Below are 18,863 nucleotides of genomic sequence, written 5' to 3'. Positions count from 1 at the left end.
AAAATATATACCTGTGACTTGATTGCCTGGGGAACATTTGTAGATTATATGCTGCAAGGTAATTTTAGCATCCTTCAGAGCTTCATGATACAATTGCTATGGAGATACAATATTCCAATACAATATTTTATTCCATGTCATTTGAACCTCAGTGAGGCTCAAACGAAACTCCGTTTCCACAGCCATACAAACAAAGACAAATCCTACAAGACATACAACTGATTCAATTTACACAAGCATCCAGGTATGTCTCCTCCTCACTGTGATGGAAGGTAAAGTCTTTTCTCTCCCCTGCACCATTTCTCTCCCGATGTTGAAGCCCCTGGCGGGCGATGGTAATTCCCACGGCCATTTAAGGCCATTCCGGGCGATGTACGGCCCCGCTCCAGGCCCAAAGGTCACAAAGTTGGAGTCCCCAGCGGGCGCTAGAATGTCCCGCGGCCATTAAAGTCGCGCCAGGCGATGCACGGCCCCGCTCCGGGTCGTTCCAACCCCGCGACACGGGCTGGAGAAATTGCGTTCCGGGTCTCACCCCGGACCTGCGAGCTCCCGATGTCACAGTCCACTGGACCTGCGGCTTCAGCTGGAGCTTCCGAGCTCCTGAGTCGGGCCGCAGCAGCGAGCCACCACCGCTCCCCACGCTCCGAAGCCGGCCAGCCTAACGATGGTAGGTCCGCAGCTCCGCGACTGGAGCCCCAGGTCGTTCTGGCTGGAGGCCGCTCCACGGTGCTCGGCCCCAACGACAACGGAGACCCAACAGGGTAAAGGTCGGGTCTCCCGTGCAGGGAAGAGATTTTTTAAAGTTACCCCCTCCCCACCCCCCACATATACATAGTTAAAAACATTATTAAAAAACACAAACAACTACATTTAACTAGATAAAAAATTAAAAAAGACAGACAGGTTGGAGGGGCCGCCGCAACAGTGAGTTGTGCCACGGCAAGCTACATCCGCAGCCCTGATTACGCACTCTTAAAGATACATAATTCTTTAAAATTAATTTGGGACGGCATGATGGTGCCGTGGTAGAGTTGCTGCCAGGGCCTCGGGTTCGATCCTGACTACGGGTGCTGTCTGTGCAGAGTTTGTACGTTCTCCCCGTGACCATGTGCATGTCCTCCAGGATCTCTAGTTTCCTCCCACACTCCAAATGTGTGCAGCTTTGAAGGTTAATTGGCTTGATATATAAATATAAATGGTCCCTAGTGGGTTGAGGATAATGTTAATGTGCAGGGATTGCTGGTCAGTGTGGACTAGGTGGGCCGAAGGGCCTGTTTCCGTGCTGTATCTCCAAACTAAAGTGAACTATACTAAAAAGCAGGGTGGAAGAAATACATCCTTCACTTGAAAGCTTTCATTAATACATGTTTTAAATATAGCTGATCACTGACAAGATCCATATCAATCACCTAAAGTGAGCAAAGATAACAGTAGGAAGCTAAATAAATGTCTGGTGCATTCCAATGGTGCAACATTTCACAGCAACACACAATCAATTCAGTTGCAGAAGTAATGCAATTAGAATATTGAAACAACAGTTCATGTATCAGAAACATTGTAATATAAGGCTCATGAAACAATCGCAATCAATCCATACCCTACAATGTTGGGCCAAAAGGTAGTCATGAGGAATTTTGCAGATATTAGATAAGATAAATTTTGTATGTTTTAGAAACTGCAGGGGATATCCAATACCAAAAGGTCCCTGACATTGAATATTTTGATAGTTATTGCAGCCATAACTGAAAGGACAACGGGAGGAATGTGGTTGCTTGCCAGACAAAACATTAGTCACATCAGTGAAACCCTCATCTCTATTGAACCCGCTTTCCCACTATTTTTTTTGTTTGAACAGCTCAGTACTCGCACAGGAAATATTTAAAAATGTGTGGAATAATGTGTCTTTTTACCGTTCAATTAACCTTAGCCCTTGAACAGAAGAAGCTGGAAACACAGAGGTTGAAGTCTTAAGGAGGGCCTTGGAGTTAATTGGGAATTACTTCAGATGGCATTTACCATCACTGTAACTGAACTGGAACCATTTTTTTCTTTCCCATTCTTAATTTAAGCCCGTGTTATGATTTCACCCGTCAGAAAGTGGAATAAGGTGGTTGCTCTTATTTCCTCTCCCCACAAGCAGCATTCTGTTCTGTTGACCTAATCACATTACATATATTTTGGTATTCAATTATGGACTACTGCTGTCACTTAGGTAAGTTCGATTTCAAAGATTTTTGTAAGTAGCTTTCTCAACTTTGCCTTTTCGGAGTGGAATTAATTATGTATTGCAGGATAAATTTGCCAGTTTGGGTGGATTAGCCAACATAGAGAAGTTCAAAACAGATAATCATGTATCATAAAGAGACTAATTCTATCCAAGGAAAGACAGGTTTGGGACCCAGAAATAACATTGGTTTTATTTCCATTTTCTCTGCACAGATGGAAGCCATTTCGCCCCTCATGCTCATGCATGTACTGTAATGATCACAGCTTGTTTAGTTTAGTTTGTTTTAGTTTAGAGATACAGCGTTGAAACAGGCCTTTCGGCCCAGCGATCAACAATCTTTGCACACTAACACTAGTTTCATACATACACCAGGGTCAATTTACAATTATACCAAGCCAATTAATCTACAAACCTGTACAGCTTTGGAGTGTTGGAGGAAACCGGAGATCCCGGAAAAAAAACACCACGCAGGTCACGGAGAGAACGTATAACTCCATACAGACAGCACCTGTAGTCAGGATCAAACCCAAGTTTCTGGTGCTTTAAGGCAGCAACTCTACCATTGCACCACCGTGCCGTTCGGCTTGTGTTTTGTCAAAAGACAAAAATCAAATTTTGCAAACAGTAAAGAACAATTAAGTTACAAATGCAAACAAGCAGGGCATAAGATGAACCTAAATCATCAGTTTAACGTTACATCTATCCCTGACAGAACAAACATCCCCTCCTGGAGATCTGTCCTGAACAGCAGACTAGCGGTCCATCATTATTCAATGGTCCCATCTGAGGTGTAATCTGAAACATCAATAGGCATTTGTCAATTGTAGAGAGTGATGTTAAAATCGAGTCCAGTCAAGTTTATTTGTCACATACACATACGAGATGTGCAGTGAAATGAAAGTGGCAATGCTCGCGGACTTTTGTGCAAAAGACAAACAACCAAACAACCAAACAAATTATAAACACAATCATAACACAAATATTCTTTTACATAATAAATAATGGAAGGAAAAACGTTCAGTAGAGTTAGTCCCTGGTGAGATAGGCATTTACAGTCCGAATGGCCTCTGGGAAGAAACTCCTTCTCAGCCTCTCCGTTCTCACCGCATGGCAACGGAGGCGTTTGCCTGACCGTAGCAGCTGGAACAGTCCGTTGCAGGGGTGGAAGGGGTCTCCCATGATTTTATTTGCTCTGGAGTTGCACCTCCTGTTGTATAGTTCCTGCAGGGGGGGCGAGCGAAGTTCCACCTAAGGCTATATAATTATTTATTCTCTTTATCAAGTACCTGGACAAAGTGGATGGGCCAATGTGATTATGTATACAGTAGATTTTCTGCTGACTGGTTAGCATGCAACTAAAGCTTTTCATTGTACCTCGGTACATGTGACAATAAACTGAACTACACCAAACTAAACTGAACAGAATATAATCCTGGATGCTGATACAAAAAGTCAAGCTCCCCAATCAATGTGAACTGACAGTTGTGCAGAAGGGAGAGAGATCTGCTGTGTGGAAAATTGAATATATAAACCAGTGGAAAATTCTGAAGATGTGATATTGTTGTCTGGTAAAACCAATCTTATTACCAATCCTGCAATGACCATTTAGTGCCTTTCCTCATTCTCTAGCCTTTTTCACATAGAAACATAGAAACATAGAAATTAGTTGCAGGAGTAGGCCATTCGGCCCTTGAGCCTGCACCGCCATTCAATATGATCATGGCTGATCATCCAACTCAGTATCCCATACCTGCCTTCTCTCCATACCCCCTGATCCCCTTAGCCACAAGGGCCACATCTAACTCCCTCTTAAATATAGCCAATGAACTGGCCTCAACTACCCTCTGTGGCAGAGAGTTCCAGAGATTCACCACTCTCTGTGTGAAAAAAGTTCTTCTCATCTCGGTTTTAAAGGATTTCCCACTTATCCTTAAGCTGTGACCCCTTGTCCTGGACTTCCCCAACATCGGGAATAATCTTCCTGCATCTAGCCTGTCCAACCCCTTAAGAATTTTGTAAGTTTCTATAAGATCCCCTCTCAATCTCCTAAATTCTAGAGAGTATAAACCAAGTCTATCCAGTCTTTTTTCATAAGACAGTCCTGACATCCCAGGAATCAGTCTGGTGAACCTTCTCTGCACTCCTTCTATGGCATTCACCAAAATTCACCAACCTCTACACTGTATTCCCACTCTCTATCTCAAACTCTCTTGGTTCCCACTTCTTATTACCCATCTACACTCCAAAACCCACCACGCTACACTCTGTGTTCCCCTCTCCCCAGCCCCACCCCAACCATAACTCTCTGCTCCCAGACCCACCCTCTAACATTCATGCCAAATTCATTCTATTTCACACACTGTTTTCCAACCCCACATCCCAGCCTGCTTCCCTAATTCCTATTCACCCTCATCCATTCCTCAGCTTTCACTTCTTAAACCCATTCCCACATTCCTATAAATCCTCTCCCTCAGCATTCCTCACCCCCGCATTTCCTGTAACCATTCCCAATCCACCATTTCTCAATGCCACTTTACTTTAAACTTTAGACTTTAGAGGTACAGCGTGGAAACAGGCCCATCCGCCCACCGAGTCCACGCCGACCAGCGATCACCTGGTACACTAAAGGGCCTGTCCCACTATGGCAACCTAATTTGCGAGTTTAGAAGAGTTTGCGCTCGCCACAAACTCGCAGCATGGTCGACACGTGGCCCTAGGAGGTCACTGTAACTCTCCTTCATGCTTGAGAGAAGTTCCCGAATACTTGCAGCCTCAGTTTGGTCGAGGGAAATTTTTCAGCATGTTGAAAAAGTTTCCGTGAGTAATAATTGGTCGGCATGCAGTGGCAGTGGGGTCGCCATGTAGTTACAGGCAGTTGAGGTAGCTGTAGGCAATCTCCTTTGCTGACCGGGCATGTTAATTGGCTCTTTGGAGTTTTCAGAACCAAGGAAAACCGACCGGTAATGTTAAATGCCCGCTAAACTTCATTAAAAGTTGGCTGGCTTCTTAAAAGTGTCTCCACTCCCCCCCCCCCCCCCCCCCCCCCCACCCCCTCACCTCCCCCACCCCCTTCTCTCTCCCCCCCCCCCCCTCTTCTCTCCCCCCACCTCTTCTCCCTAGGACTTGGGCAGCCTTCAACCCAGTGATCGAACCCATGCATCCCCCTTCCCTCCATTCCTCCCCCACCCAAGTCTGTTTGTATGCGGAGCAGAACAACAAACAGCCAACCATATATTCTATGAGTGCCCACTCTACCACCCACCAAATGGAGCTCAGGGCCTGGCGGACATTGACGCAGAGACAACAACCTGGATGCTCAACACCCGCTTGAGATCTAACTATTCCTTTGGTTTATTTATGTTTCATTCGCAAGAAGAAGACCTAGCTTTCAGCAACAATGGTCTTTTTCCTTTATCATTGTTACTTTTTTGCCCATCTCTCATTCACTTGTTCTATCTCTCTCTCTATATCACCGTTAATATATCTCGTTTCCCTTTCCCCTCACTCTCAGTCTGAAGAAGGGTCTCGACCCGAAACGTCACCTATTCCTTTCCTCCAGAGATGCTGCCTGACCCGCTGAGTTACTCCAACCTTTTGTGTCTATCTTAGTACGAAACCTACGATGCATAAAATGGGGCAGAGATACCGTAAATTACCTGCGACTGAAAAGCGTTGGATCACTGGGACAAATTAAAAAATAATAGCAAGCAGAGTCGTTAGTTTAACAGTACATCTGTGACATTAACTGGAACAATATGTTGGCCCAGCATCAAAACACTGTACCACTACCTTGTTTTCATCAGCAATCTGGTCATTAACACATGGCTAATTGTGAATCCTTGCTGCAAGATGCTGCCTTGCTGCTGCTGCTCTGATTATCCAACAGCAACCACACTTCAGATGCACAATGTTAGTTCCAAAGTGCTTTCTGACATCCCAAAGCCACGAGAGGCATTATCATAGAAACATAGAAACATAGAAACATAGAAATTCGGTGCAGGAGTAGGCCATTCGGCCCTTCGAGCCTGCACCGCCATTCAATATGATCATGGCTGATCATCCAACTCAGTATCCCGTACCTGCCTTCTCTCCATACCCCCTGATTCCCTTAGCCACAAGGGCCACATTTAAATATAGCCAATGAACTGGCCTCAACTACCCTCTGTTAAATGCCTGCTAAACTTTATTAAAAGTTGGCTGGCTTATTAAAAGTGTCTCTACTCCTTCTCCACTCATTTTCCTCCCCTTCTCTCCCCTTCTCTCCCCTTCTCCCCACTCTCTAAAGGACTTGGGCAGCTTTCAACCCAGTGATTGAACCCATGCATCCCCCTTCCCTCCATTCCTCCCCCACCCAAGTCTGTTTGTATGCGGAGCAGAACAACAAACAGCCAACCGTGTCATCTATGAGCAGAGAGTTCCAGAGATTCACCACTCTCTGTGTGAAAAAAGTTCTCATCTCGGTTTTAAAGGATTTCCCCCTTATCCTTAAGCTGTGACCCCTTGTCCTGGACTTCCCCGACATCGGGAACAATCTTCCTGCATCTAGCCTGTCCAACCCCTTAAGAATTTTGTAAGTTTCTATAAGAAACTTAAACTTATCAATATAAATGTGAACGGAAATCTCCATTTTCATGAGAAAATGTTCTCATTTATGTTGCAGCCTTTGTTATAGTGTACCAGCTGTGGCAGCAAACAGCCACAATAAGCTTTTTGAATCAGTAGCAGGAGAACCTGATGTTGAGGAAACAAGGTTCTGCCGATACTGAAGTTAGACACAAAGTGCTGGAATAACTCAGAGAGTCAGAGAACATCTCTGGAGAAAATTCAACTTCCCTCCTGGGATGAATAAAGTTCTATTGTATCGTGCCGTATCGTAAAAATGATGGGTGACGTTTCGGGTCGGGACCCTTCTTCATTCTGTATGAAGGAATCTGAAGAAGGGTCCCGATGGGAAACATCACCCATCCTCTTTCCCCAGAGATGCTGCCTGACCTGCTGAGTTACCCCACCACATTATGTCGATCTTCAGTATAAACCAGCATCTGCAGTTCCTTTCTGACGTTGGTTTGCGCAAAAAGACACAAAGTGCTGGAGTAACTCAGTAGGTCAGGCGGCATCTCTGGAGAATGTTACTCCAGCAATTTGCGTCTGGTGTTGATTAAAGAATAATCAGTGGCCAGGGTGCATGTGCTGCCTTCCTCGTTTTCCAAATCCTGCCGTGGGATCTTTGACTTCCACCATAGGGAACAGTCAGAGATCGGCATCAAATATTTAAACAGAAAATTAGTTCCATCTCTTAACTGCATGAAAGTATTGGTTTAGCTGTCTAACATGACATTTGATAACAACACTTTTGGATAGACATACAGATATGCAGGGAATCAGGCAGAACCAGGGGCCACAGTTTAAGAATAAGGAGTAAGCCATTTAGAACAGAGATGAGGAAACACTTTTTCCTCACAGAGAGTGGTGAGTCTGTGGAATTCTCTGCCTCAGAGGGCGGTGGAGGCAGGTTCTCTGGATACTTTCAAGAGAGAGCTAGATAGGGCTCTTAAAAATAGCGGAGTCAGGGGATATGTGAAGAAGGCAGGAACGGGGTACTGATTGGGGATGATCAGCCATGATCACATTGAATGGCGGTGCTGGCTCGAAGGGCCAAATGGCCTACTCCTGCACCTATTGTCTATTGTCTATTGGAATGGAGGGATATGGGTTATTTGCAGGTAGCTAAGTGATGAACACAATGTGTTGGAATAACCCAATGGATCAGGCATCCTCTCTGAAGGACATGGATAGATGAAGTTTCGTGTCAGGACCATTTTAAAGACTGATTAGACATTTTCACATGGGAGGGCTGGTCCCCCAACACAATATTCCACCTCTCCACAAAATCCAATATTGGTGGCGAGTGGGGGGGGGGGGTTTCTGGAGCCCTAGTATGGGTATTGTGGGCCAAAGGGACTGGTTTCCAGAGGGACATTTTGGGCAAAATGGATTCTTGGACACACTTCAGTCATTTACAGCTGGTGGACTCACAATTCAGTCACTCATGGCTGGTGGACTCACAGTTCAGTCATCCATGGCTGGTGGACTGATCCCTCACACACACACACACATCATCCATCACACACATGCACACCCTACATCTGATTCTCTCTCTCTCTCCTCTCTCTCTCTCTCTCTCTCTCTCTCTCTCTCTCTCTCTCTCTCTCTCTCTCTCTCTCTCTCTCTCTCTCTCTCTCTCTCTCTCTCTCTCTCTCTCTCTCTCTCTCTCTCTCTCTCTCTCTCTCTCTCTCTCTCTCTCTCTCTCTCTCTCTCTCTCTCTCTCTCTCTCTCTCTCTCTCTCTCTCTCTCTCTCTCTCTCACACACACACACACACACACACACACACACACACACACACACACACACACACACACACACACACACACACACACACACACACACACACACACACACACACACACACACACACACACTCACCCACACACACACACACCTTCCATCATACACACTCACACACCATCTCTCTCACACACACTCCATATCTCACACACGCACACCCTCGATGACCTAAGAGTAACATGCCGACCTACTACGACCTACTTCGACTAAACCTACAAGTAAAAAAATATTGACCTGTTTTTACTGGCGGGCATTTTTCAACGTTGATGAATACACCGCGACCTAGCTGAGTCCTCGAGCATGAAGGAGAGTTACAAAAACCTCCTAGGACCTCGTGTTGACCATGCTGCGAGTATGAGTCGAGGGCAAACTCTTCTAAACTCGCCAATAAGGTTGCAGCAGTGGGACAGCCCCTTTTCCCGACTCCACACAGTTGCTTACCCGACACCACACAGCGACTTTCATGACACCACAGTGACTTTCCCGATGCCACTCTTGCGGACTCAATCAGCACGGCTTGCTACTCAGCCCCGCCTCCGGGTCTTAATTGTCCAGCGGGTGCCAGAAGGGGCGTTACGATCATGGTGACTGACAGGCAAGAAAACCAAACTGCTGATCTCACGATTTTTTAAACCTTCATAACTTTTGAAGAATTCTACTGATCGGAACAAAACCTGGTGCGCTTGGAGGAGAGGAGAACGGTGAGTAAGGTGGCGGGATAATTCTAGCGATAAATGGTACAGTTTTTGCATAAATTTACAAAAATGCAAACCAGAAGTGGTCAAGATGCGTTTTAGTACTAGTATAGATTATAATGGGATAAGGATGAGGGGAGAAAGCTGGGAATGAGGAGGCGGCAGGAGAAAGCTTGGCAGGTGAAAGGCAGTTTGTGATGGGGGGAGATGGGTGGACAAAGGGTAGAGGCAAAACAGAGACAAAAGGGTGCAGGATATGGATTGGAGTGAGATGTGAAACCCGAGGTAGGGATAAAGGTGGAATGGGATGAGGGGAAGGGGAGGTGCAGAATGCTGGTAGAAATGGGTGCACACCCAGGTGGGGCAATGGGGGAAAAAGGATTGGGGCTATTACCTAAAATTGGAGAATTCAATGTTCATACTGAAGATAGGCACAAGATGTTGGAGTAACTCAGCAGAGCAGGCAGCATTTCTGGAGAAAAGGGATAGTGGACACTTCGAATCGGAACCCATCTTCAGACTGGTTTCAACCCGAAACGTCACATATGCCTTTTCTCCAGAGATGCTGCCTGACCTGATGAGTTAGGTTCATAAGGTCATACGAGCAGAATTAGGCCATTGGGCTCATCAAGTCCACTCTGCCAATCAATCATGGCTGATCTATCCTTTTCCTCTCAACCCACAGTCTCCTGCCTCCCCATAACTCCTGACACCCTTACTAGTCAAGAATCTATCAATCTCCACCTTAAAATTATCAATTGACTTGGCCTCCGCAGCCATCTGTGGCAATGAATTTCACAGTTTGACTACCCTCTGACTCATGAAACTCCTCCTCATCTCCTTTCTAAACGTGACTCCAGCATTTTGTCTACATCTTCGGTATAGCCCGGCATTGGCAGTTCATAGAAAAATAGAAACATAGAAATTAGGTGCAGGAGTAGGCCATTCGGCCCTTCGAGCCTGCACTGCCATTCAATATGATCATGGCTGATCATCCAACTCAGTATCCTGTACCTGCCTTCTCTCCATACCTCCTGATCCCTTTAGCCACAAGGGCCACATCTAACTCCCTCTTAAATATAGCTAATGAACTGGCCTCAACTACCCTCTGTGGCAGAGAATTCCACGGATTCACCACTCTCTGTGTGAAAAATGTTTTCCTCATCTCGGTCCCAAAGGATTTCCCCCTTATCCTTAAACTGTGACCCCTTGTTCTGGACTTCCCCAACATCGGGAACAATCTTTCTGCATCTAGCCTCTCCAACCCCTTAAGAATGTTGTAAGTTTCTATAAGAAACTTCCTACACTGTTCATACTGTTTGGTTGTAAGCTACCCAAACTCATGGTTATAACCCAACATGAGGGCTGAATCTCATTGTACCTCAATGAGGATTGACAATGGCACCCAGAGCTCCCGATCCAGGAACAAGAGTGTCACTAAAATTGAGCCAATGAATTGCATATGTAATTATTGCAAGACCAACACAGATGATGTTGGAATCAGATCTGATTGTGGTTTTTTTGGATAATGGTTATTATAATGGGAAAAAAGTGTCTCAATGAATTTCATCAAAGCAGATCAGCAGGATGATAAACCAAATTGGTTTTCAGGAGGGCTTAAAATTGATCTCCAGCTGTTATGGAATATGTCTTTATTTGCGAAAGAAAAAGAAATGATTGCTTTAAAGTACATCTCCTTCATATCCGTATAGAGCCAACGAACCTTTTGGCACAATGTGAGCTGTTTTGCAGTAGGCAACAAGCATAATCAACTCTGATTGTGCTTTTGAATACTTCCCATTCAAATGCACTTTTTATCCTGCTGGTTCAATCTTGTTCTTAACGCAACACTGAAATGATGATAGACCCAGGAGGGATCACCTGTCAAAATAAGTTTACTAAATGTCCAATTAAAGTCTCACCTTACCAATAAGTCCCTTCTGTGCAAATCTACCATTGTGGATTGCTTTTAATTTGAATCCTTAGTTTAGATAAGAGACACAGCGTGGAAACGGGCCCTTCGGCCCATCGAGTCCAGGCCGATCAGCGATCTCGCCAATACTATTCTACACACACCAGGGACAATTTATGACTTTTACCGAGGCCAATTAATTTATAAACCCGTACGTGTTTAGAGTGTGGGAGGAAACCGGAGCACCCGAAGAAAACCTACGCAGGTCACGGTGAGAACGTATAAATTCCATACAGACAGCACCTGCAGTCAGGGTAGGGTATCAGTCGCTGTAAGGCAGCAACTCTATCGTACACCACTGTGCCCACATTTCTGAAGTGTTGGTATAATTTATGGATCAATATAGATACGGAGTACTGAGCTCCATTCATTTCTGTTAACACACCAGGCTTAATAGATTCTATATTTGTATTGTTAAATTAGAGTGGAGGATCTTTGTCCGATGGAAATCACACACTGGTTCAGAAAGAATAAAGAGAGAGAAACTGTTCTCATTAGTGGCTAAGTTCAAAGCTCAGGAAATTTGACAATTTGGGCAAAAAGTACAAGGCGGATGTCAGGAATGACTTCTCTCTCTGCGAGTGGTTATGATCTAAAATTCGCTGCCCGCAAGGGTTGTGAACAGGGAACAATCACCGCCTTCAAAAGGGATTCGGATGGGCAGTTAAGAGAATAATCCTCACAGCTCTGGGAAAGGTTTGTGGGGAAGAGATTGACAAAATTGGCCTTCTTGAGTAATAGAGTCAATCAATCAATCAACCTTTATTGTCATCTTGCAAGCAACAGTTGTACAGTGCAAAATGAGAAGACGTTTCCCAGGGAATAGCGGAGCATCGCACATGAAATTTAAAACATTTCACACATAATAACACTAAAAACAATCCAGTCCCTGATGGAACAGTAGAAATAAATAGTTAAAAGCAGGTAAAACAACAACGTTAAAATACAATAAACCAATCATAGAAATGTCCGGGGCCGCTGATTTGAGTGGCCAGTGCCGGATATTAAAGTGTCAGTGCAAAGCCGCAGAATCAAGTGACTGTGAGTACAGAGTGACTGTTTAGCAGCGTCACAGCCTGTGGCAGGAAGCTGTTTAGCAGTCTTGTAGTCCGGGCTTTGATGCTTCGATATCTCTTGCCTGATGGCAGGAGATCCAGGTGTATGTGGAGGGGGTGCAGTTTGTCCTTAGCAATTCTCTGAGCTTTTTTCAGACAGCGGCTCTGGAACAGTTCTTGTACCGAGGGTAGGGAGACGCCAATGATCCTCTCTGCTCCCCTCACTACCCTCTGCAGAGCCTTCCTGTCCGAGCAGTTGCAGGTGGAGTACCACGTATTTATGCAGTACATGAGTACAGACTCCACCGTACCCCTGTAGAAAGTCCTGAGGTTGTTGGTGGGGAGTGAGGCCTGTTTTAGTTTCCTCAGGAAGTGCGGTCGCTGATGGGCCCGTTTGACGGTCCCAGTGGTGTTCCTGGACCAGGTGAGGCTGTCTGTAATTTGCACACTGAGGAACTTTATGCTCTCCACTCTCTCCACTGCAGTGCCACTGATGTTGAGGTGTTATACAGTGCAGAAACAAGGCCTTCATCCCAACTTACCATCCCAACCAAGTGCCCATCTAAGCTAATCCTATCTCCTCACATTTGACCCTCGTCTAAACCATTCCTCACCTGTCCAAATAACATTTAAATGTTGTTAATACACCCTCCACAACAACTTCATCTGGCAACTTGTTCCTCTGTGAGAAAAAGTTATTCCTCAGGTTCCTATTTAATTTTTTCTCTCCCACCTTAACTCTTGGCCCTCCAGATCCTGGTTCTCCATTCCTGGCAAAGGGACCTTGTGCAACCTATCTATGTCCCATCATGATTTTATACATTGCTAATAGGGTTATCACAAGAAATAGGGTTCATCTGGGTGGGACGGGGAAGTGGGGGGGGGGGGGGGGGGGGGGGGGGGGGCACTTTAATAACTGATCAACTCTTCTTCCCATGTGGGTGGCTCGGTGGCACAGTGGTAGAGAGCCAGAGTGAGCTGCCTTAGAGAGCCAGAGACTCGGGGTTCGATTCTGACGTTGGGTGCGGCCTGTACGTAGTTTGTACGTTCTCCCCGTGACCTGCGTAGGTTTTCTCCGGGATCTCCCGTTTCCTCCCACGCTCCAAAAACGTACTGGTTGTACGCTAATTGGCTTGGTGAAATTGTAAATTGGCCCCTGTGTGCGTAGGATAGTGTTATTGTGCGGGGGTCGCTGGACGGCTCGGACTCGGTGGGCCGAAGGGCCTCTTTCCCTGCTGTATCTCTAAAGTAAACTCAATCTGATCATTCCTGGAGACTCTCTTGTTCTGCAGAGGAATGTTACTTTGCACAATGTGTGTGTTTTACAAACCAAGTATCTTTGTTAAAGTGCTGGCTATCCTCCAGTATCTTGGAGTGTTAATGAGAGAAGATACCAAGACAACTTAGGCACAGCCTGAGTCTGCTGTTCGGGCTTAACAGGAGGTAGGAGGTTTCACTCCGTTTAGGTGCTGAGAGAGTCAGTCTTTTACACCCAATTAACACTCCTCAATTAGTGAAGCAGCTTTGGTTTCATGCTGACACTAAACTTGCAGAGTGTGAATGCACTGTTGCTTTTAAAACAACCTTTATATTGACAAGAACACATAGCTTTTAGGTAGGTTTACAATGACAGAGAGAGAGAGAGGGAGAGAGAGAGAGGGAGAGAGAGAGGGAGAGAGAGAGAGGGAGAGACAGAGTACAGGTGTCAGAGGTTATGGGGAGAAGGCAGGAGAAGGGGATTAGGATGGAGTGATAGATCAGCCATGATTAAATGGCGGAGTAAATGGGCTGAATGGCCTAATTCTACTATTCCTTATGATCTTCTGAGTTGATGCAAGAGCAATTCAATGATGCAACCCGTTGAGTGATGTGAACATCTATTGCTTTTTACAAACTAAGGAAAACAGCTGCATATGCAATATAATTTTTGTAACAGCAGTAAAAATAAGGAACTGCAGATGCTGGTTTACAATAAAAGGCACAAATTGCTGGAGTAACTTAGTGGTCAGTGGTTCCTGGAGAACATGAATAAGTGTAGTTTTCAGTTGGGATTCTTCTTCAGACTCTTTTTAGAGGTAATGAGGGCCTAGAAATGTTATATTTTCCTGAGAGTCAAAGAGTGATACAGTGTGGAAACAGACCCTTCAGCCCAACTTGCCCACACTGGCCAACAATGTCCCAGTTATACTAGCCCCACCTGCCCGTGCTTGGTCCATATCCCTCAAAACCTGTCCTATCCATGTACCTATCTAAATGTTTCTATAGCAACCTCCTCTGGCAGCTTGTTCCATACACCCACCACCCTTTGTGTGAAAAAGTTACCCATTAGATTCCCATTAAATATTTTCCCCTTCACCTTAAACCTATGTCCTCTGGTGTTCAATTCACCTACTCTGGGCAAGAGACTCTGTGCATCAACCCAATCTATTCCTCTCATGATTTTATATACCTCTGTATGATCACCCCTCATCCTCCTGCGCTCCAGTGAATAGAGTCCCAGCCTACTCAACCTTTCCCTAAAGCTCTAGTCCTTACAAAATCCTCGTAAATCTTCTCTGTAACCTTTCCAACTTTGACAACATGTTTCCTATAAAATGGTGCCCAGAACTGAACACAATATTCTAAATGCAGTCTCACCAACGTCTTATACAATTGCAACATGACCTCCCAACTTCTATACTCAATACTCGGACTGATGAAGGCCAACGTACCAAAAGCCTTTCTGGCCACCATATCTACCAGACACTCAACCTGCAAGGAACCATGCACCTGCACCCCCAGATTTTGTTGCCTAATTATGGGTTTTACAATGAACTATGATTACACATCTGTTTTCATATTTCAGTTATCGGTACCTATGACAACTAAACACCCTTGACGCTTGACTTTGGATACAGGTTGTGCAGAATTACTGAAATGCAAATATATTTACAAGAATCATAATACATACTATACCAAATATAATATGAGTTTCTGCCAACTCTTGCCAATAGCGCTTGTGTTCCTCGACCTCATCTGCAAAATCAAGGTGACTTATTTCTCAGCGGGCCATTTAGAATTCTCATTGGGATGCTGAACTCTAACTTTGCTGACCTATTTTAGTTTGCAAAATAATAACATTTCTACTTGGCACAAGGCATTCATAATTTCCTTCACAAAGAGCTGAAGCGTTGGGAATAGCAGTCATTGAATCATACACATTGAAAACTCCTGATGAGCAGCACTTACACACTACAATTTTGCAGAATTAACACAAATTACTTCTAATGTATTTGATGTCTTCTGAAGCAAGTTTTGTTATAATAGTTCACCGATTATATCTGTATGAAGGTTGCATGATTGCAAAAATAGCCAAATTATCACAGAACCTGCTAATGAGGGAGTTCATATTTTTGTAGTGGAGACAAGAAATAATTCCTGAAAGATTATACCGAATGACACAGCAAACAGTCTAATAAACAGATTAAATGATGCACTCCAACCGATATATCCAAGTATGCAAGGTGAAGCAATACTATCAAATTAGGTCAAAGGATAAAAAAAGACCATTTATTCCAATGTATTAATTGCCCCTATGCGTTGTCACACCAAATCTATTGGGGCGGCACGTAGAGTTGCTGCCTTACTGAGCCAGAGATACGGGTTTGATCCTATCTATGGAGGCTGTCTGTATGGAGTTTGTACGTTCTCCCCGTGACAACGTGGGTTTTCCCTGGGAGCTCCGGTTTCCTCCCACACTCCATGCACGTGCAGGTTTGTAGGTTGAATGGTTTCTGTAAATTGTCCCTAGCGTTTTGTTTACGAGGTGATTTCTGGTTGGCACGGAGTTGGAGGGCCGAATGGCCTGTTTCCACACTGTGCCTCTGAACTAAACACCCTGTCCTAACCTTATTAGACCAAGCAAAATGTGTTGAATTAGTTTGTTATCTGCAGTTATGCAATTATATTAGCCAATGTTCCTCGCTCAAAATATCTTAATAATCATCATTCAAATTTATTGTTGCAAGTGCTATGTCTTGATTGATGACATTCAAGTTTGCTTCCATCATGCAGACAGTGAATACTGATATTTTTACACTACCCTGTGGGAATATTATTGTGGAAATCAGGAACCTCCAAAGGGATTGGGATCAAACGGAGTTTTGTTAAGTGGTTCTATTTACAATTGAACATTTTTTGGCTGGCATAGCTCCGCTGCTAAATAGCATTGCCTTGTATAATTTGGTTATGGAGCAAGATAAGGGGAACACACAAAAAAAATCACAATCTGTTATTATCCTAAAGTGGTGCAAAACCATGAATGGAAACATCTAATCACCTGGAGCTGCAAATCTGCCAAGGATGGGAGATCTGAGTACCCAGATGCAAACAGCCCCAGGGTACATTAGGAGTATATAACTGTGATATAACTGTACTACTGTCCAACCAGTACCACTGTTCGCATCTATATATCCTCTTCCAAGTCCAACAATGGACCATTGTGGGCTCATTCTTTCCTTGGTCATCAGTCGGTGCTGGCTCGGATTTGTGCTGAACATTTCTCATACCTCTAGTTTCCTTTCCCCTTCTCCCACCCCCACCTCCGATTCTCAGATTGAAGAAGGGTTTGGACCCGAAATGTCACCATTTCCTTTCCTCCAGGGGACACTGCCTGACCCGTTGAGTTACTCCAGCATTTTATGTCCATCGTTCTTATAGCTGTACTAACCTATCTCTTTACGTTCTTGTGAATTTCTCGTGTATCGTTAATCGTAAGGTGTAGGAGCTGCCATGCCATCTATGCACAGAACATAATAGTGAAGACAAAAAGCCTCCCCATCGTGCTATCATGTCTACATAACACATTTGGTGCAAATTGGCAATTAAAAGTCAGTGGCACACAGCCACCAAGTGAAATAGTTATTAACTTTTTATAGATCAAGAAAATCATTGAGGTGCTAAACACTCTTTCCGCTTATTCCCACTCCATCACTATTGTTATCTTCATATAACATTTATATAACGGAATATTAACGTTTTGGGCCATTTCCGTTTTTTACTGCAGGTTTCCAGGGTAACGACATTTTTGGTGCTGCACGCGATTCTCCAGTAACAAGAAAATGCAACTGCAATAAAGATCATATGTTAAAGGAATTGCAGCGTAGTGGCTGTGTTGCAGCCCAAACGAACCAGAGGCTGAGACCCAAAGTGCTACAGCGAGGAGATTTATCTGCAGATGACCGAAGAAATCTGACTTTCTTTTAATGTCTGGTATCATTAATGGTGATCATAGGTTACTCATAGTCATACAGCGTGGAATCAGGTTCTTCGCCCCTACTTGCCCACACATGTCCCAGCTACACTTGTTCAACCTGCCTGCGTTTGGTCCATATCCCTCCAAACCTGTCCTATCCATGTACCTGTCCAACTGTTTCTTACAAGATGGGATATTCCCTGCCTCAATCACCTCCTCTGCCCACCACCCTATGTGTGATATATTGATATATTGTTTGCCTATGTATAACCATACCCAAAACAATGTAGTTTGCTCTTAAATTCCCTCTAAAAAATCCTAGAAAGTATTCAGTTCAAGCCCATTTGGAAATTGATATTGTTCTTTCCATGAATGCAAATCATTTAAAATATATATTTTTAACTTGCTCTAGTTGGCATTTGTCACAGACAACTGTGGAGGCCAAGTCATTGGGTATGTTTAAGCCACAGATTAACAGATTCTTGATTAGCGATTGTGTCAGGGGTTAAGGGGAGAAGGCAGGAGAATGGGGTTGAGAGGCAAAGATAGATTGGCCATGATTGAATGGCGGAGTAGATTTGATGGGCCGAATGGCCTAATTCTGCTCCTATTATTTATATTCTATTGCTTGGACTGAATTAAAAAAAACAAACGTGAAGCAACTCTGAAAAATATTCATGTAGTGAAAGAATAATGTTATCACTAATGAACAGATTAATTTTGTGATGGAGTTGGGTTGACATCATCATATTGCATTATTACCCCATCAATAGGCACCTTTATGGATAATTTAGAATGACAAAAAAAAGGCTCCCGTCCCTTTTGATCGGGACACTGGCATCAGTATTTGCTGATTTGATGCCTGCTGATAAAAAGATGGCCAGGTTCATCGATAAATAACTCTTGCCACAAATTGTCCCGAATGAATGTGACTTGTGTGCATTCACGACCAAGAATGAGACACACCCAAAATTAATCAAAATATTAAGGTTGGTTACAAATTCTAGTACAAATGTAGGATCTTTAAACTGCATCTTCTGAATGAAGGTCTGTGTCTTTGTCCTTGAACCATGTATTTGGTTCTGGACTAATTACTTTTCCAAACTGCAGTCCAGTATTTGCCATGGAAATGGCAATCAAATTATTGCCAGATGAAGGCATCACCAGGAGAAACTGATGGCCTTTTCCCTAGTAATCTTGTTGGTGTAGTTTAGTTTAGTATAGAGATAAAGTGTGGAAGCAGGCACTTCGACCCACTGAGTCCACGCTGACCAA

The 18,863-nt window shown here is 44.2% G+C and overlaps 1 long non-coding RNA gene across 1 annotated transcript; it reads left to right on the top strand.

The window, feature by feature from the left end:
- Nucleotides 1-1,692: 1,692 nt before the first annotated feature.
- LOC129699939 (uncharacterized) lies at nucleotides 1,693-17,931 on the top strand. Its single transcript, XR_008723963.1, has 2 exons — nucleotides 1,693-2,212; nucleotides 17,400-17,931. It is a non-coding gene; the product is annotated as an uncharacterized LOC129699939 (long non-coding RNA).
- The last annotated feature ends 932 nt before the right edge of the window (nucleotides 17,932-18,863 follow it).

The sequence above is a fragment of the Leucoraja erinacea genome, chromosome 9, assembly GCF_028641065.1.
Source record: "Leucoraja erinacea ecotype New England chromosome 9, Leri_hhj_1, whole genome shotgun sequence".
NCBI classification, from domain to species: domain Eukaryota; kingdom Metazoa; phylum Chordata; class Chondrichthyes; order Rajiformes; family Rajidae; genus Leucoraja; species Leucoraja erinaceus.
The sequence above is the reverse complement of the archived record's forward strand: the minus strand, read 5'-3'. Positions and strand labels throughout refer to the sequence as shown.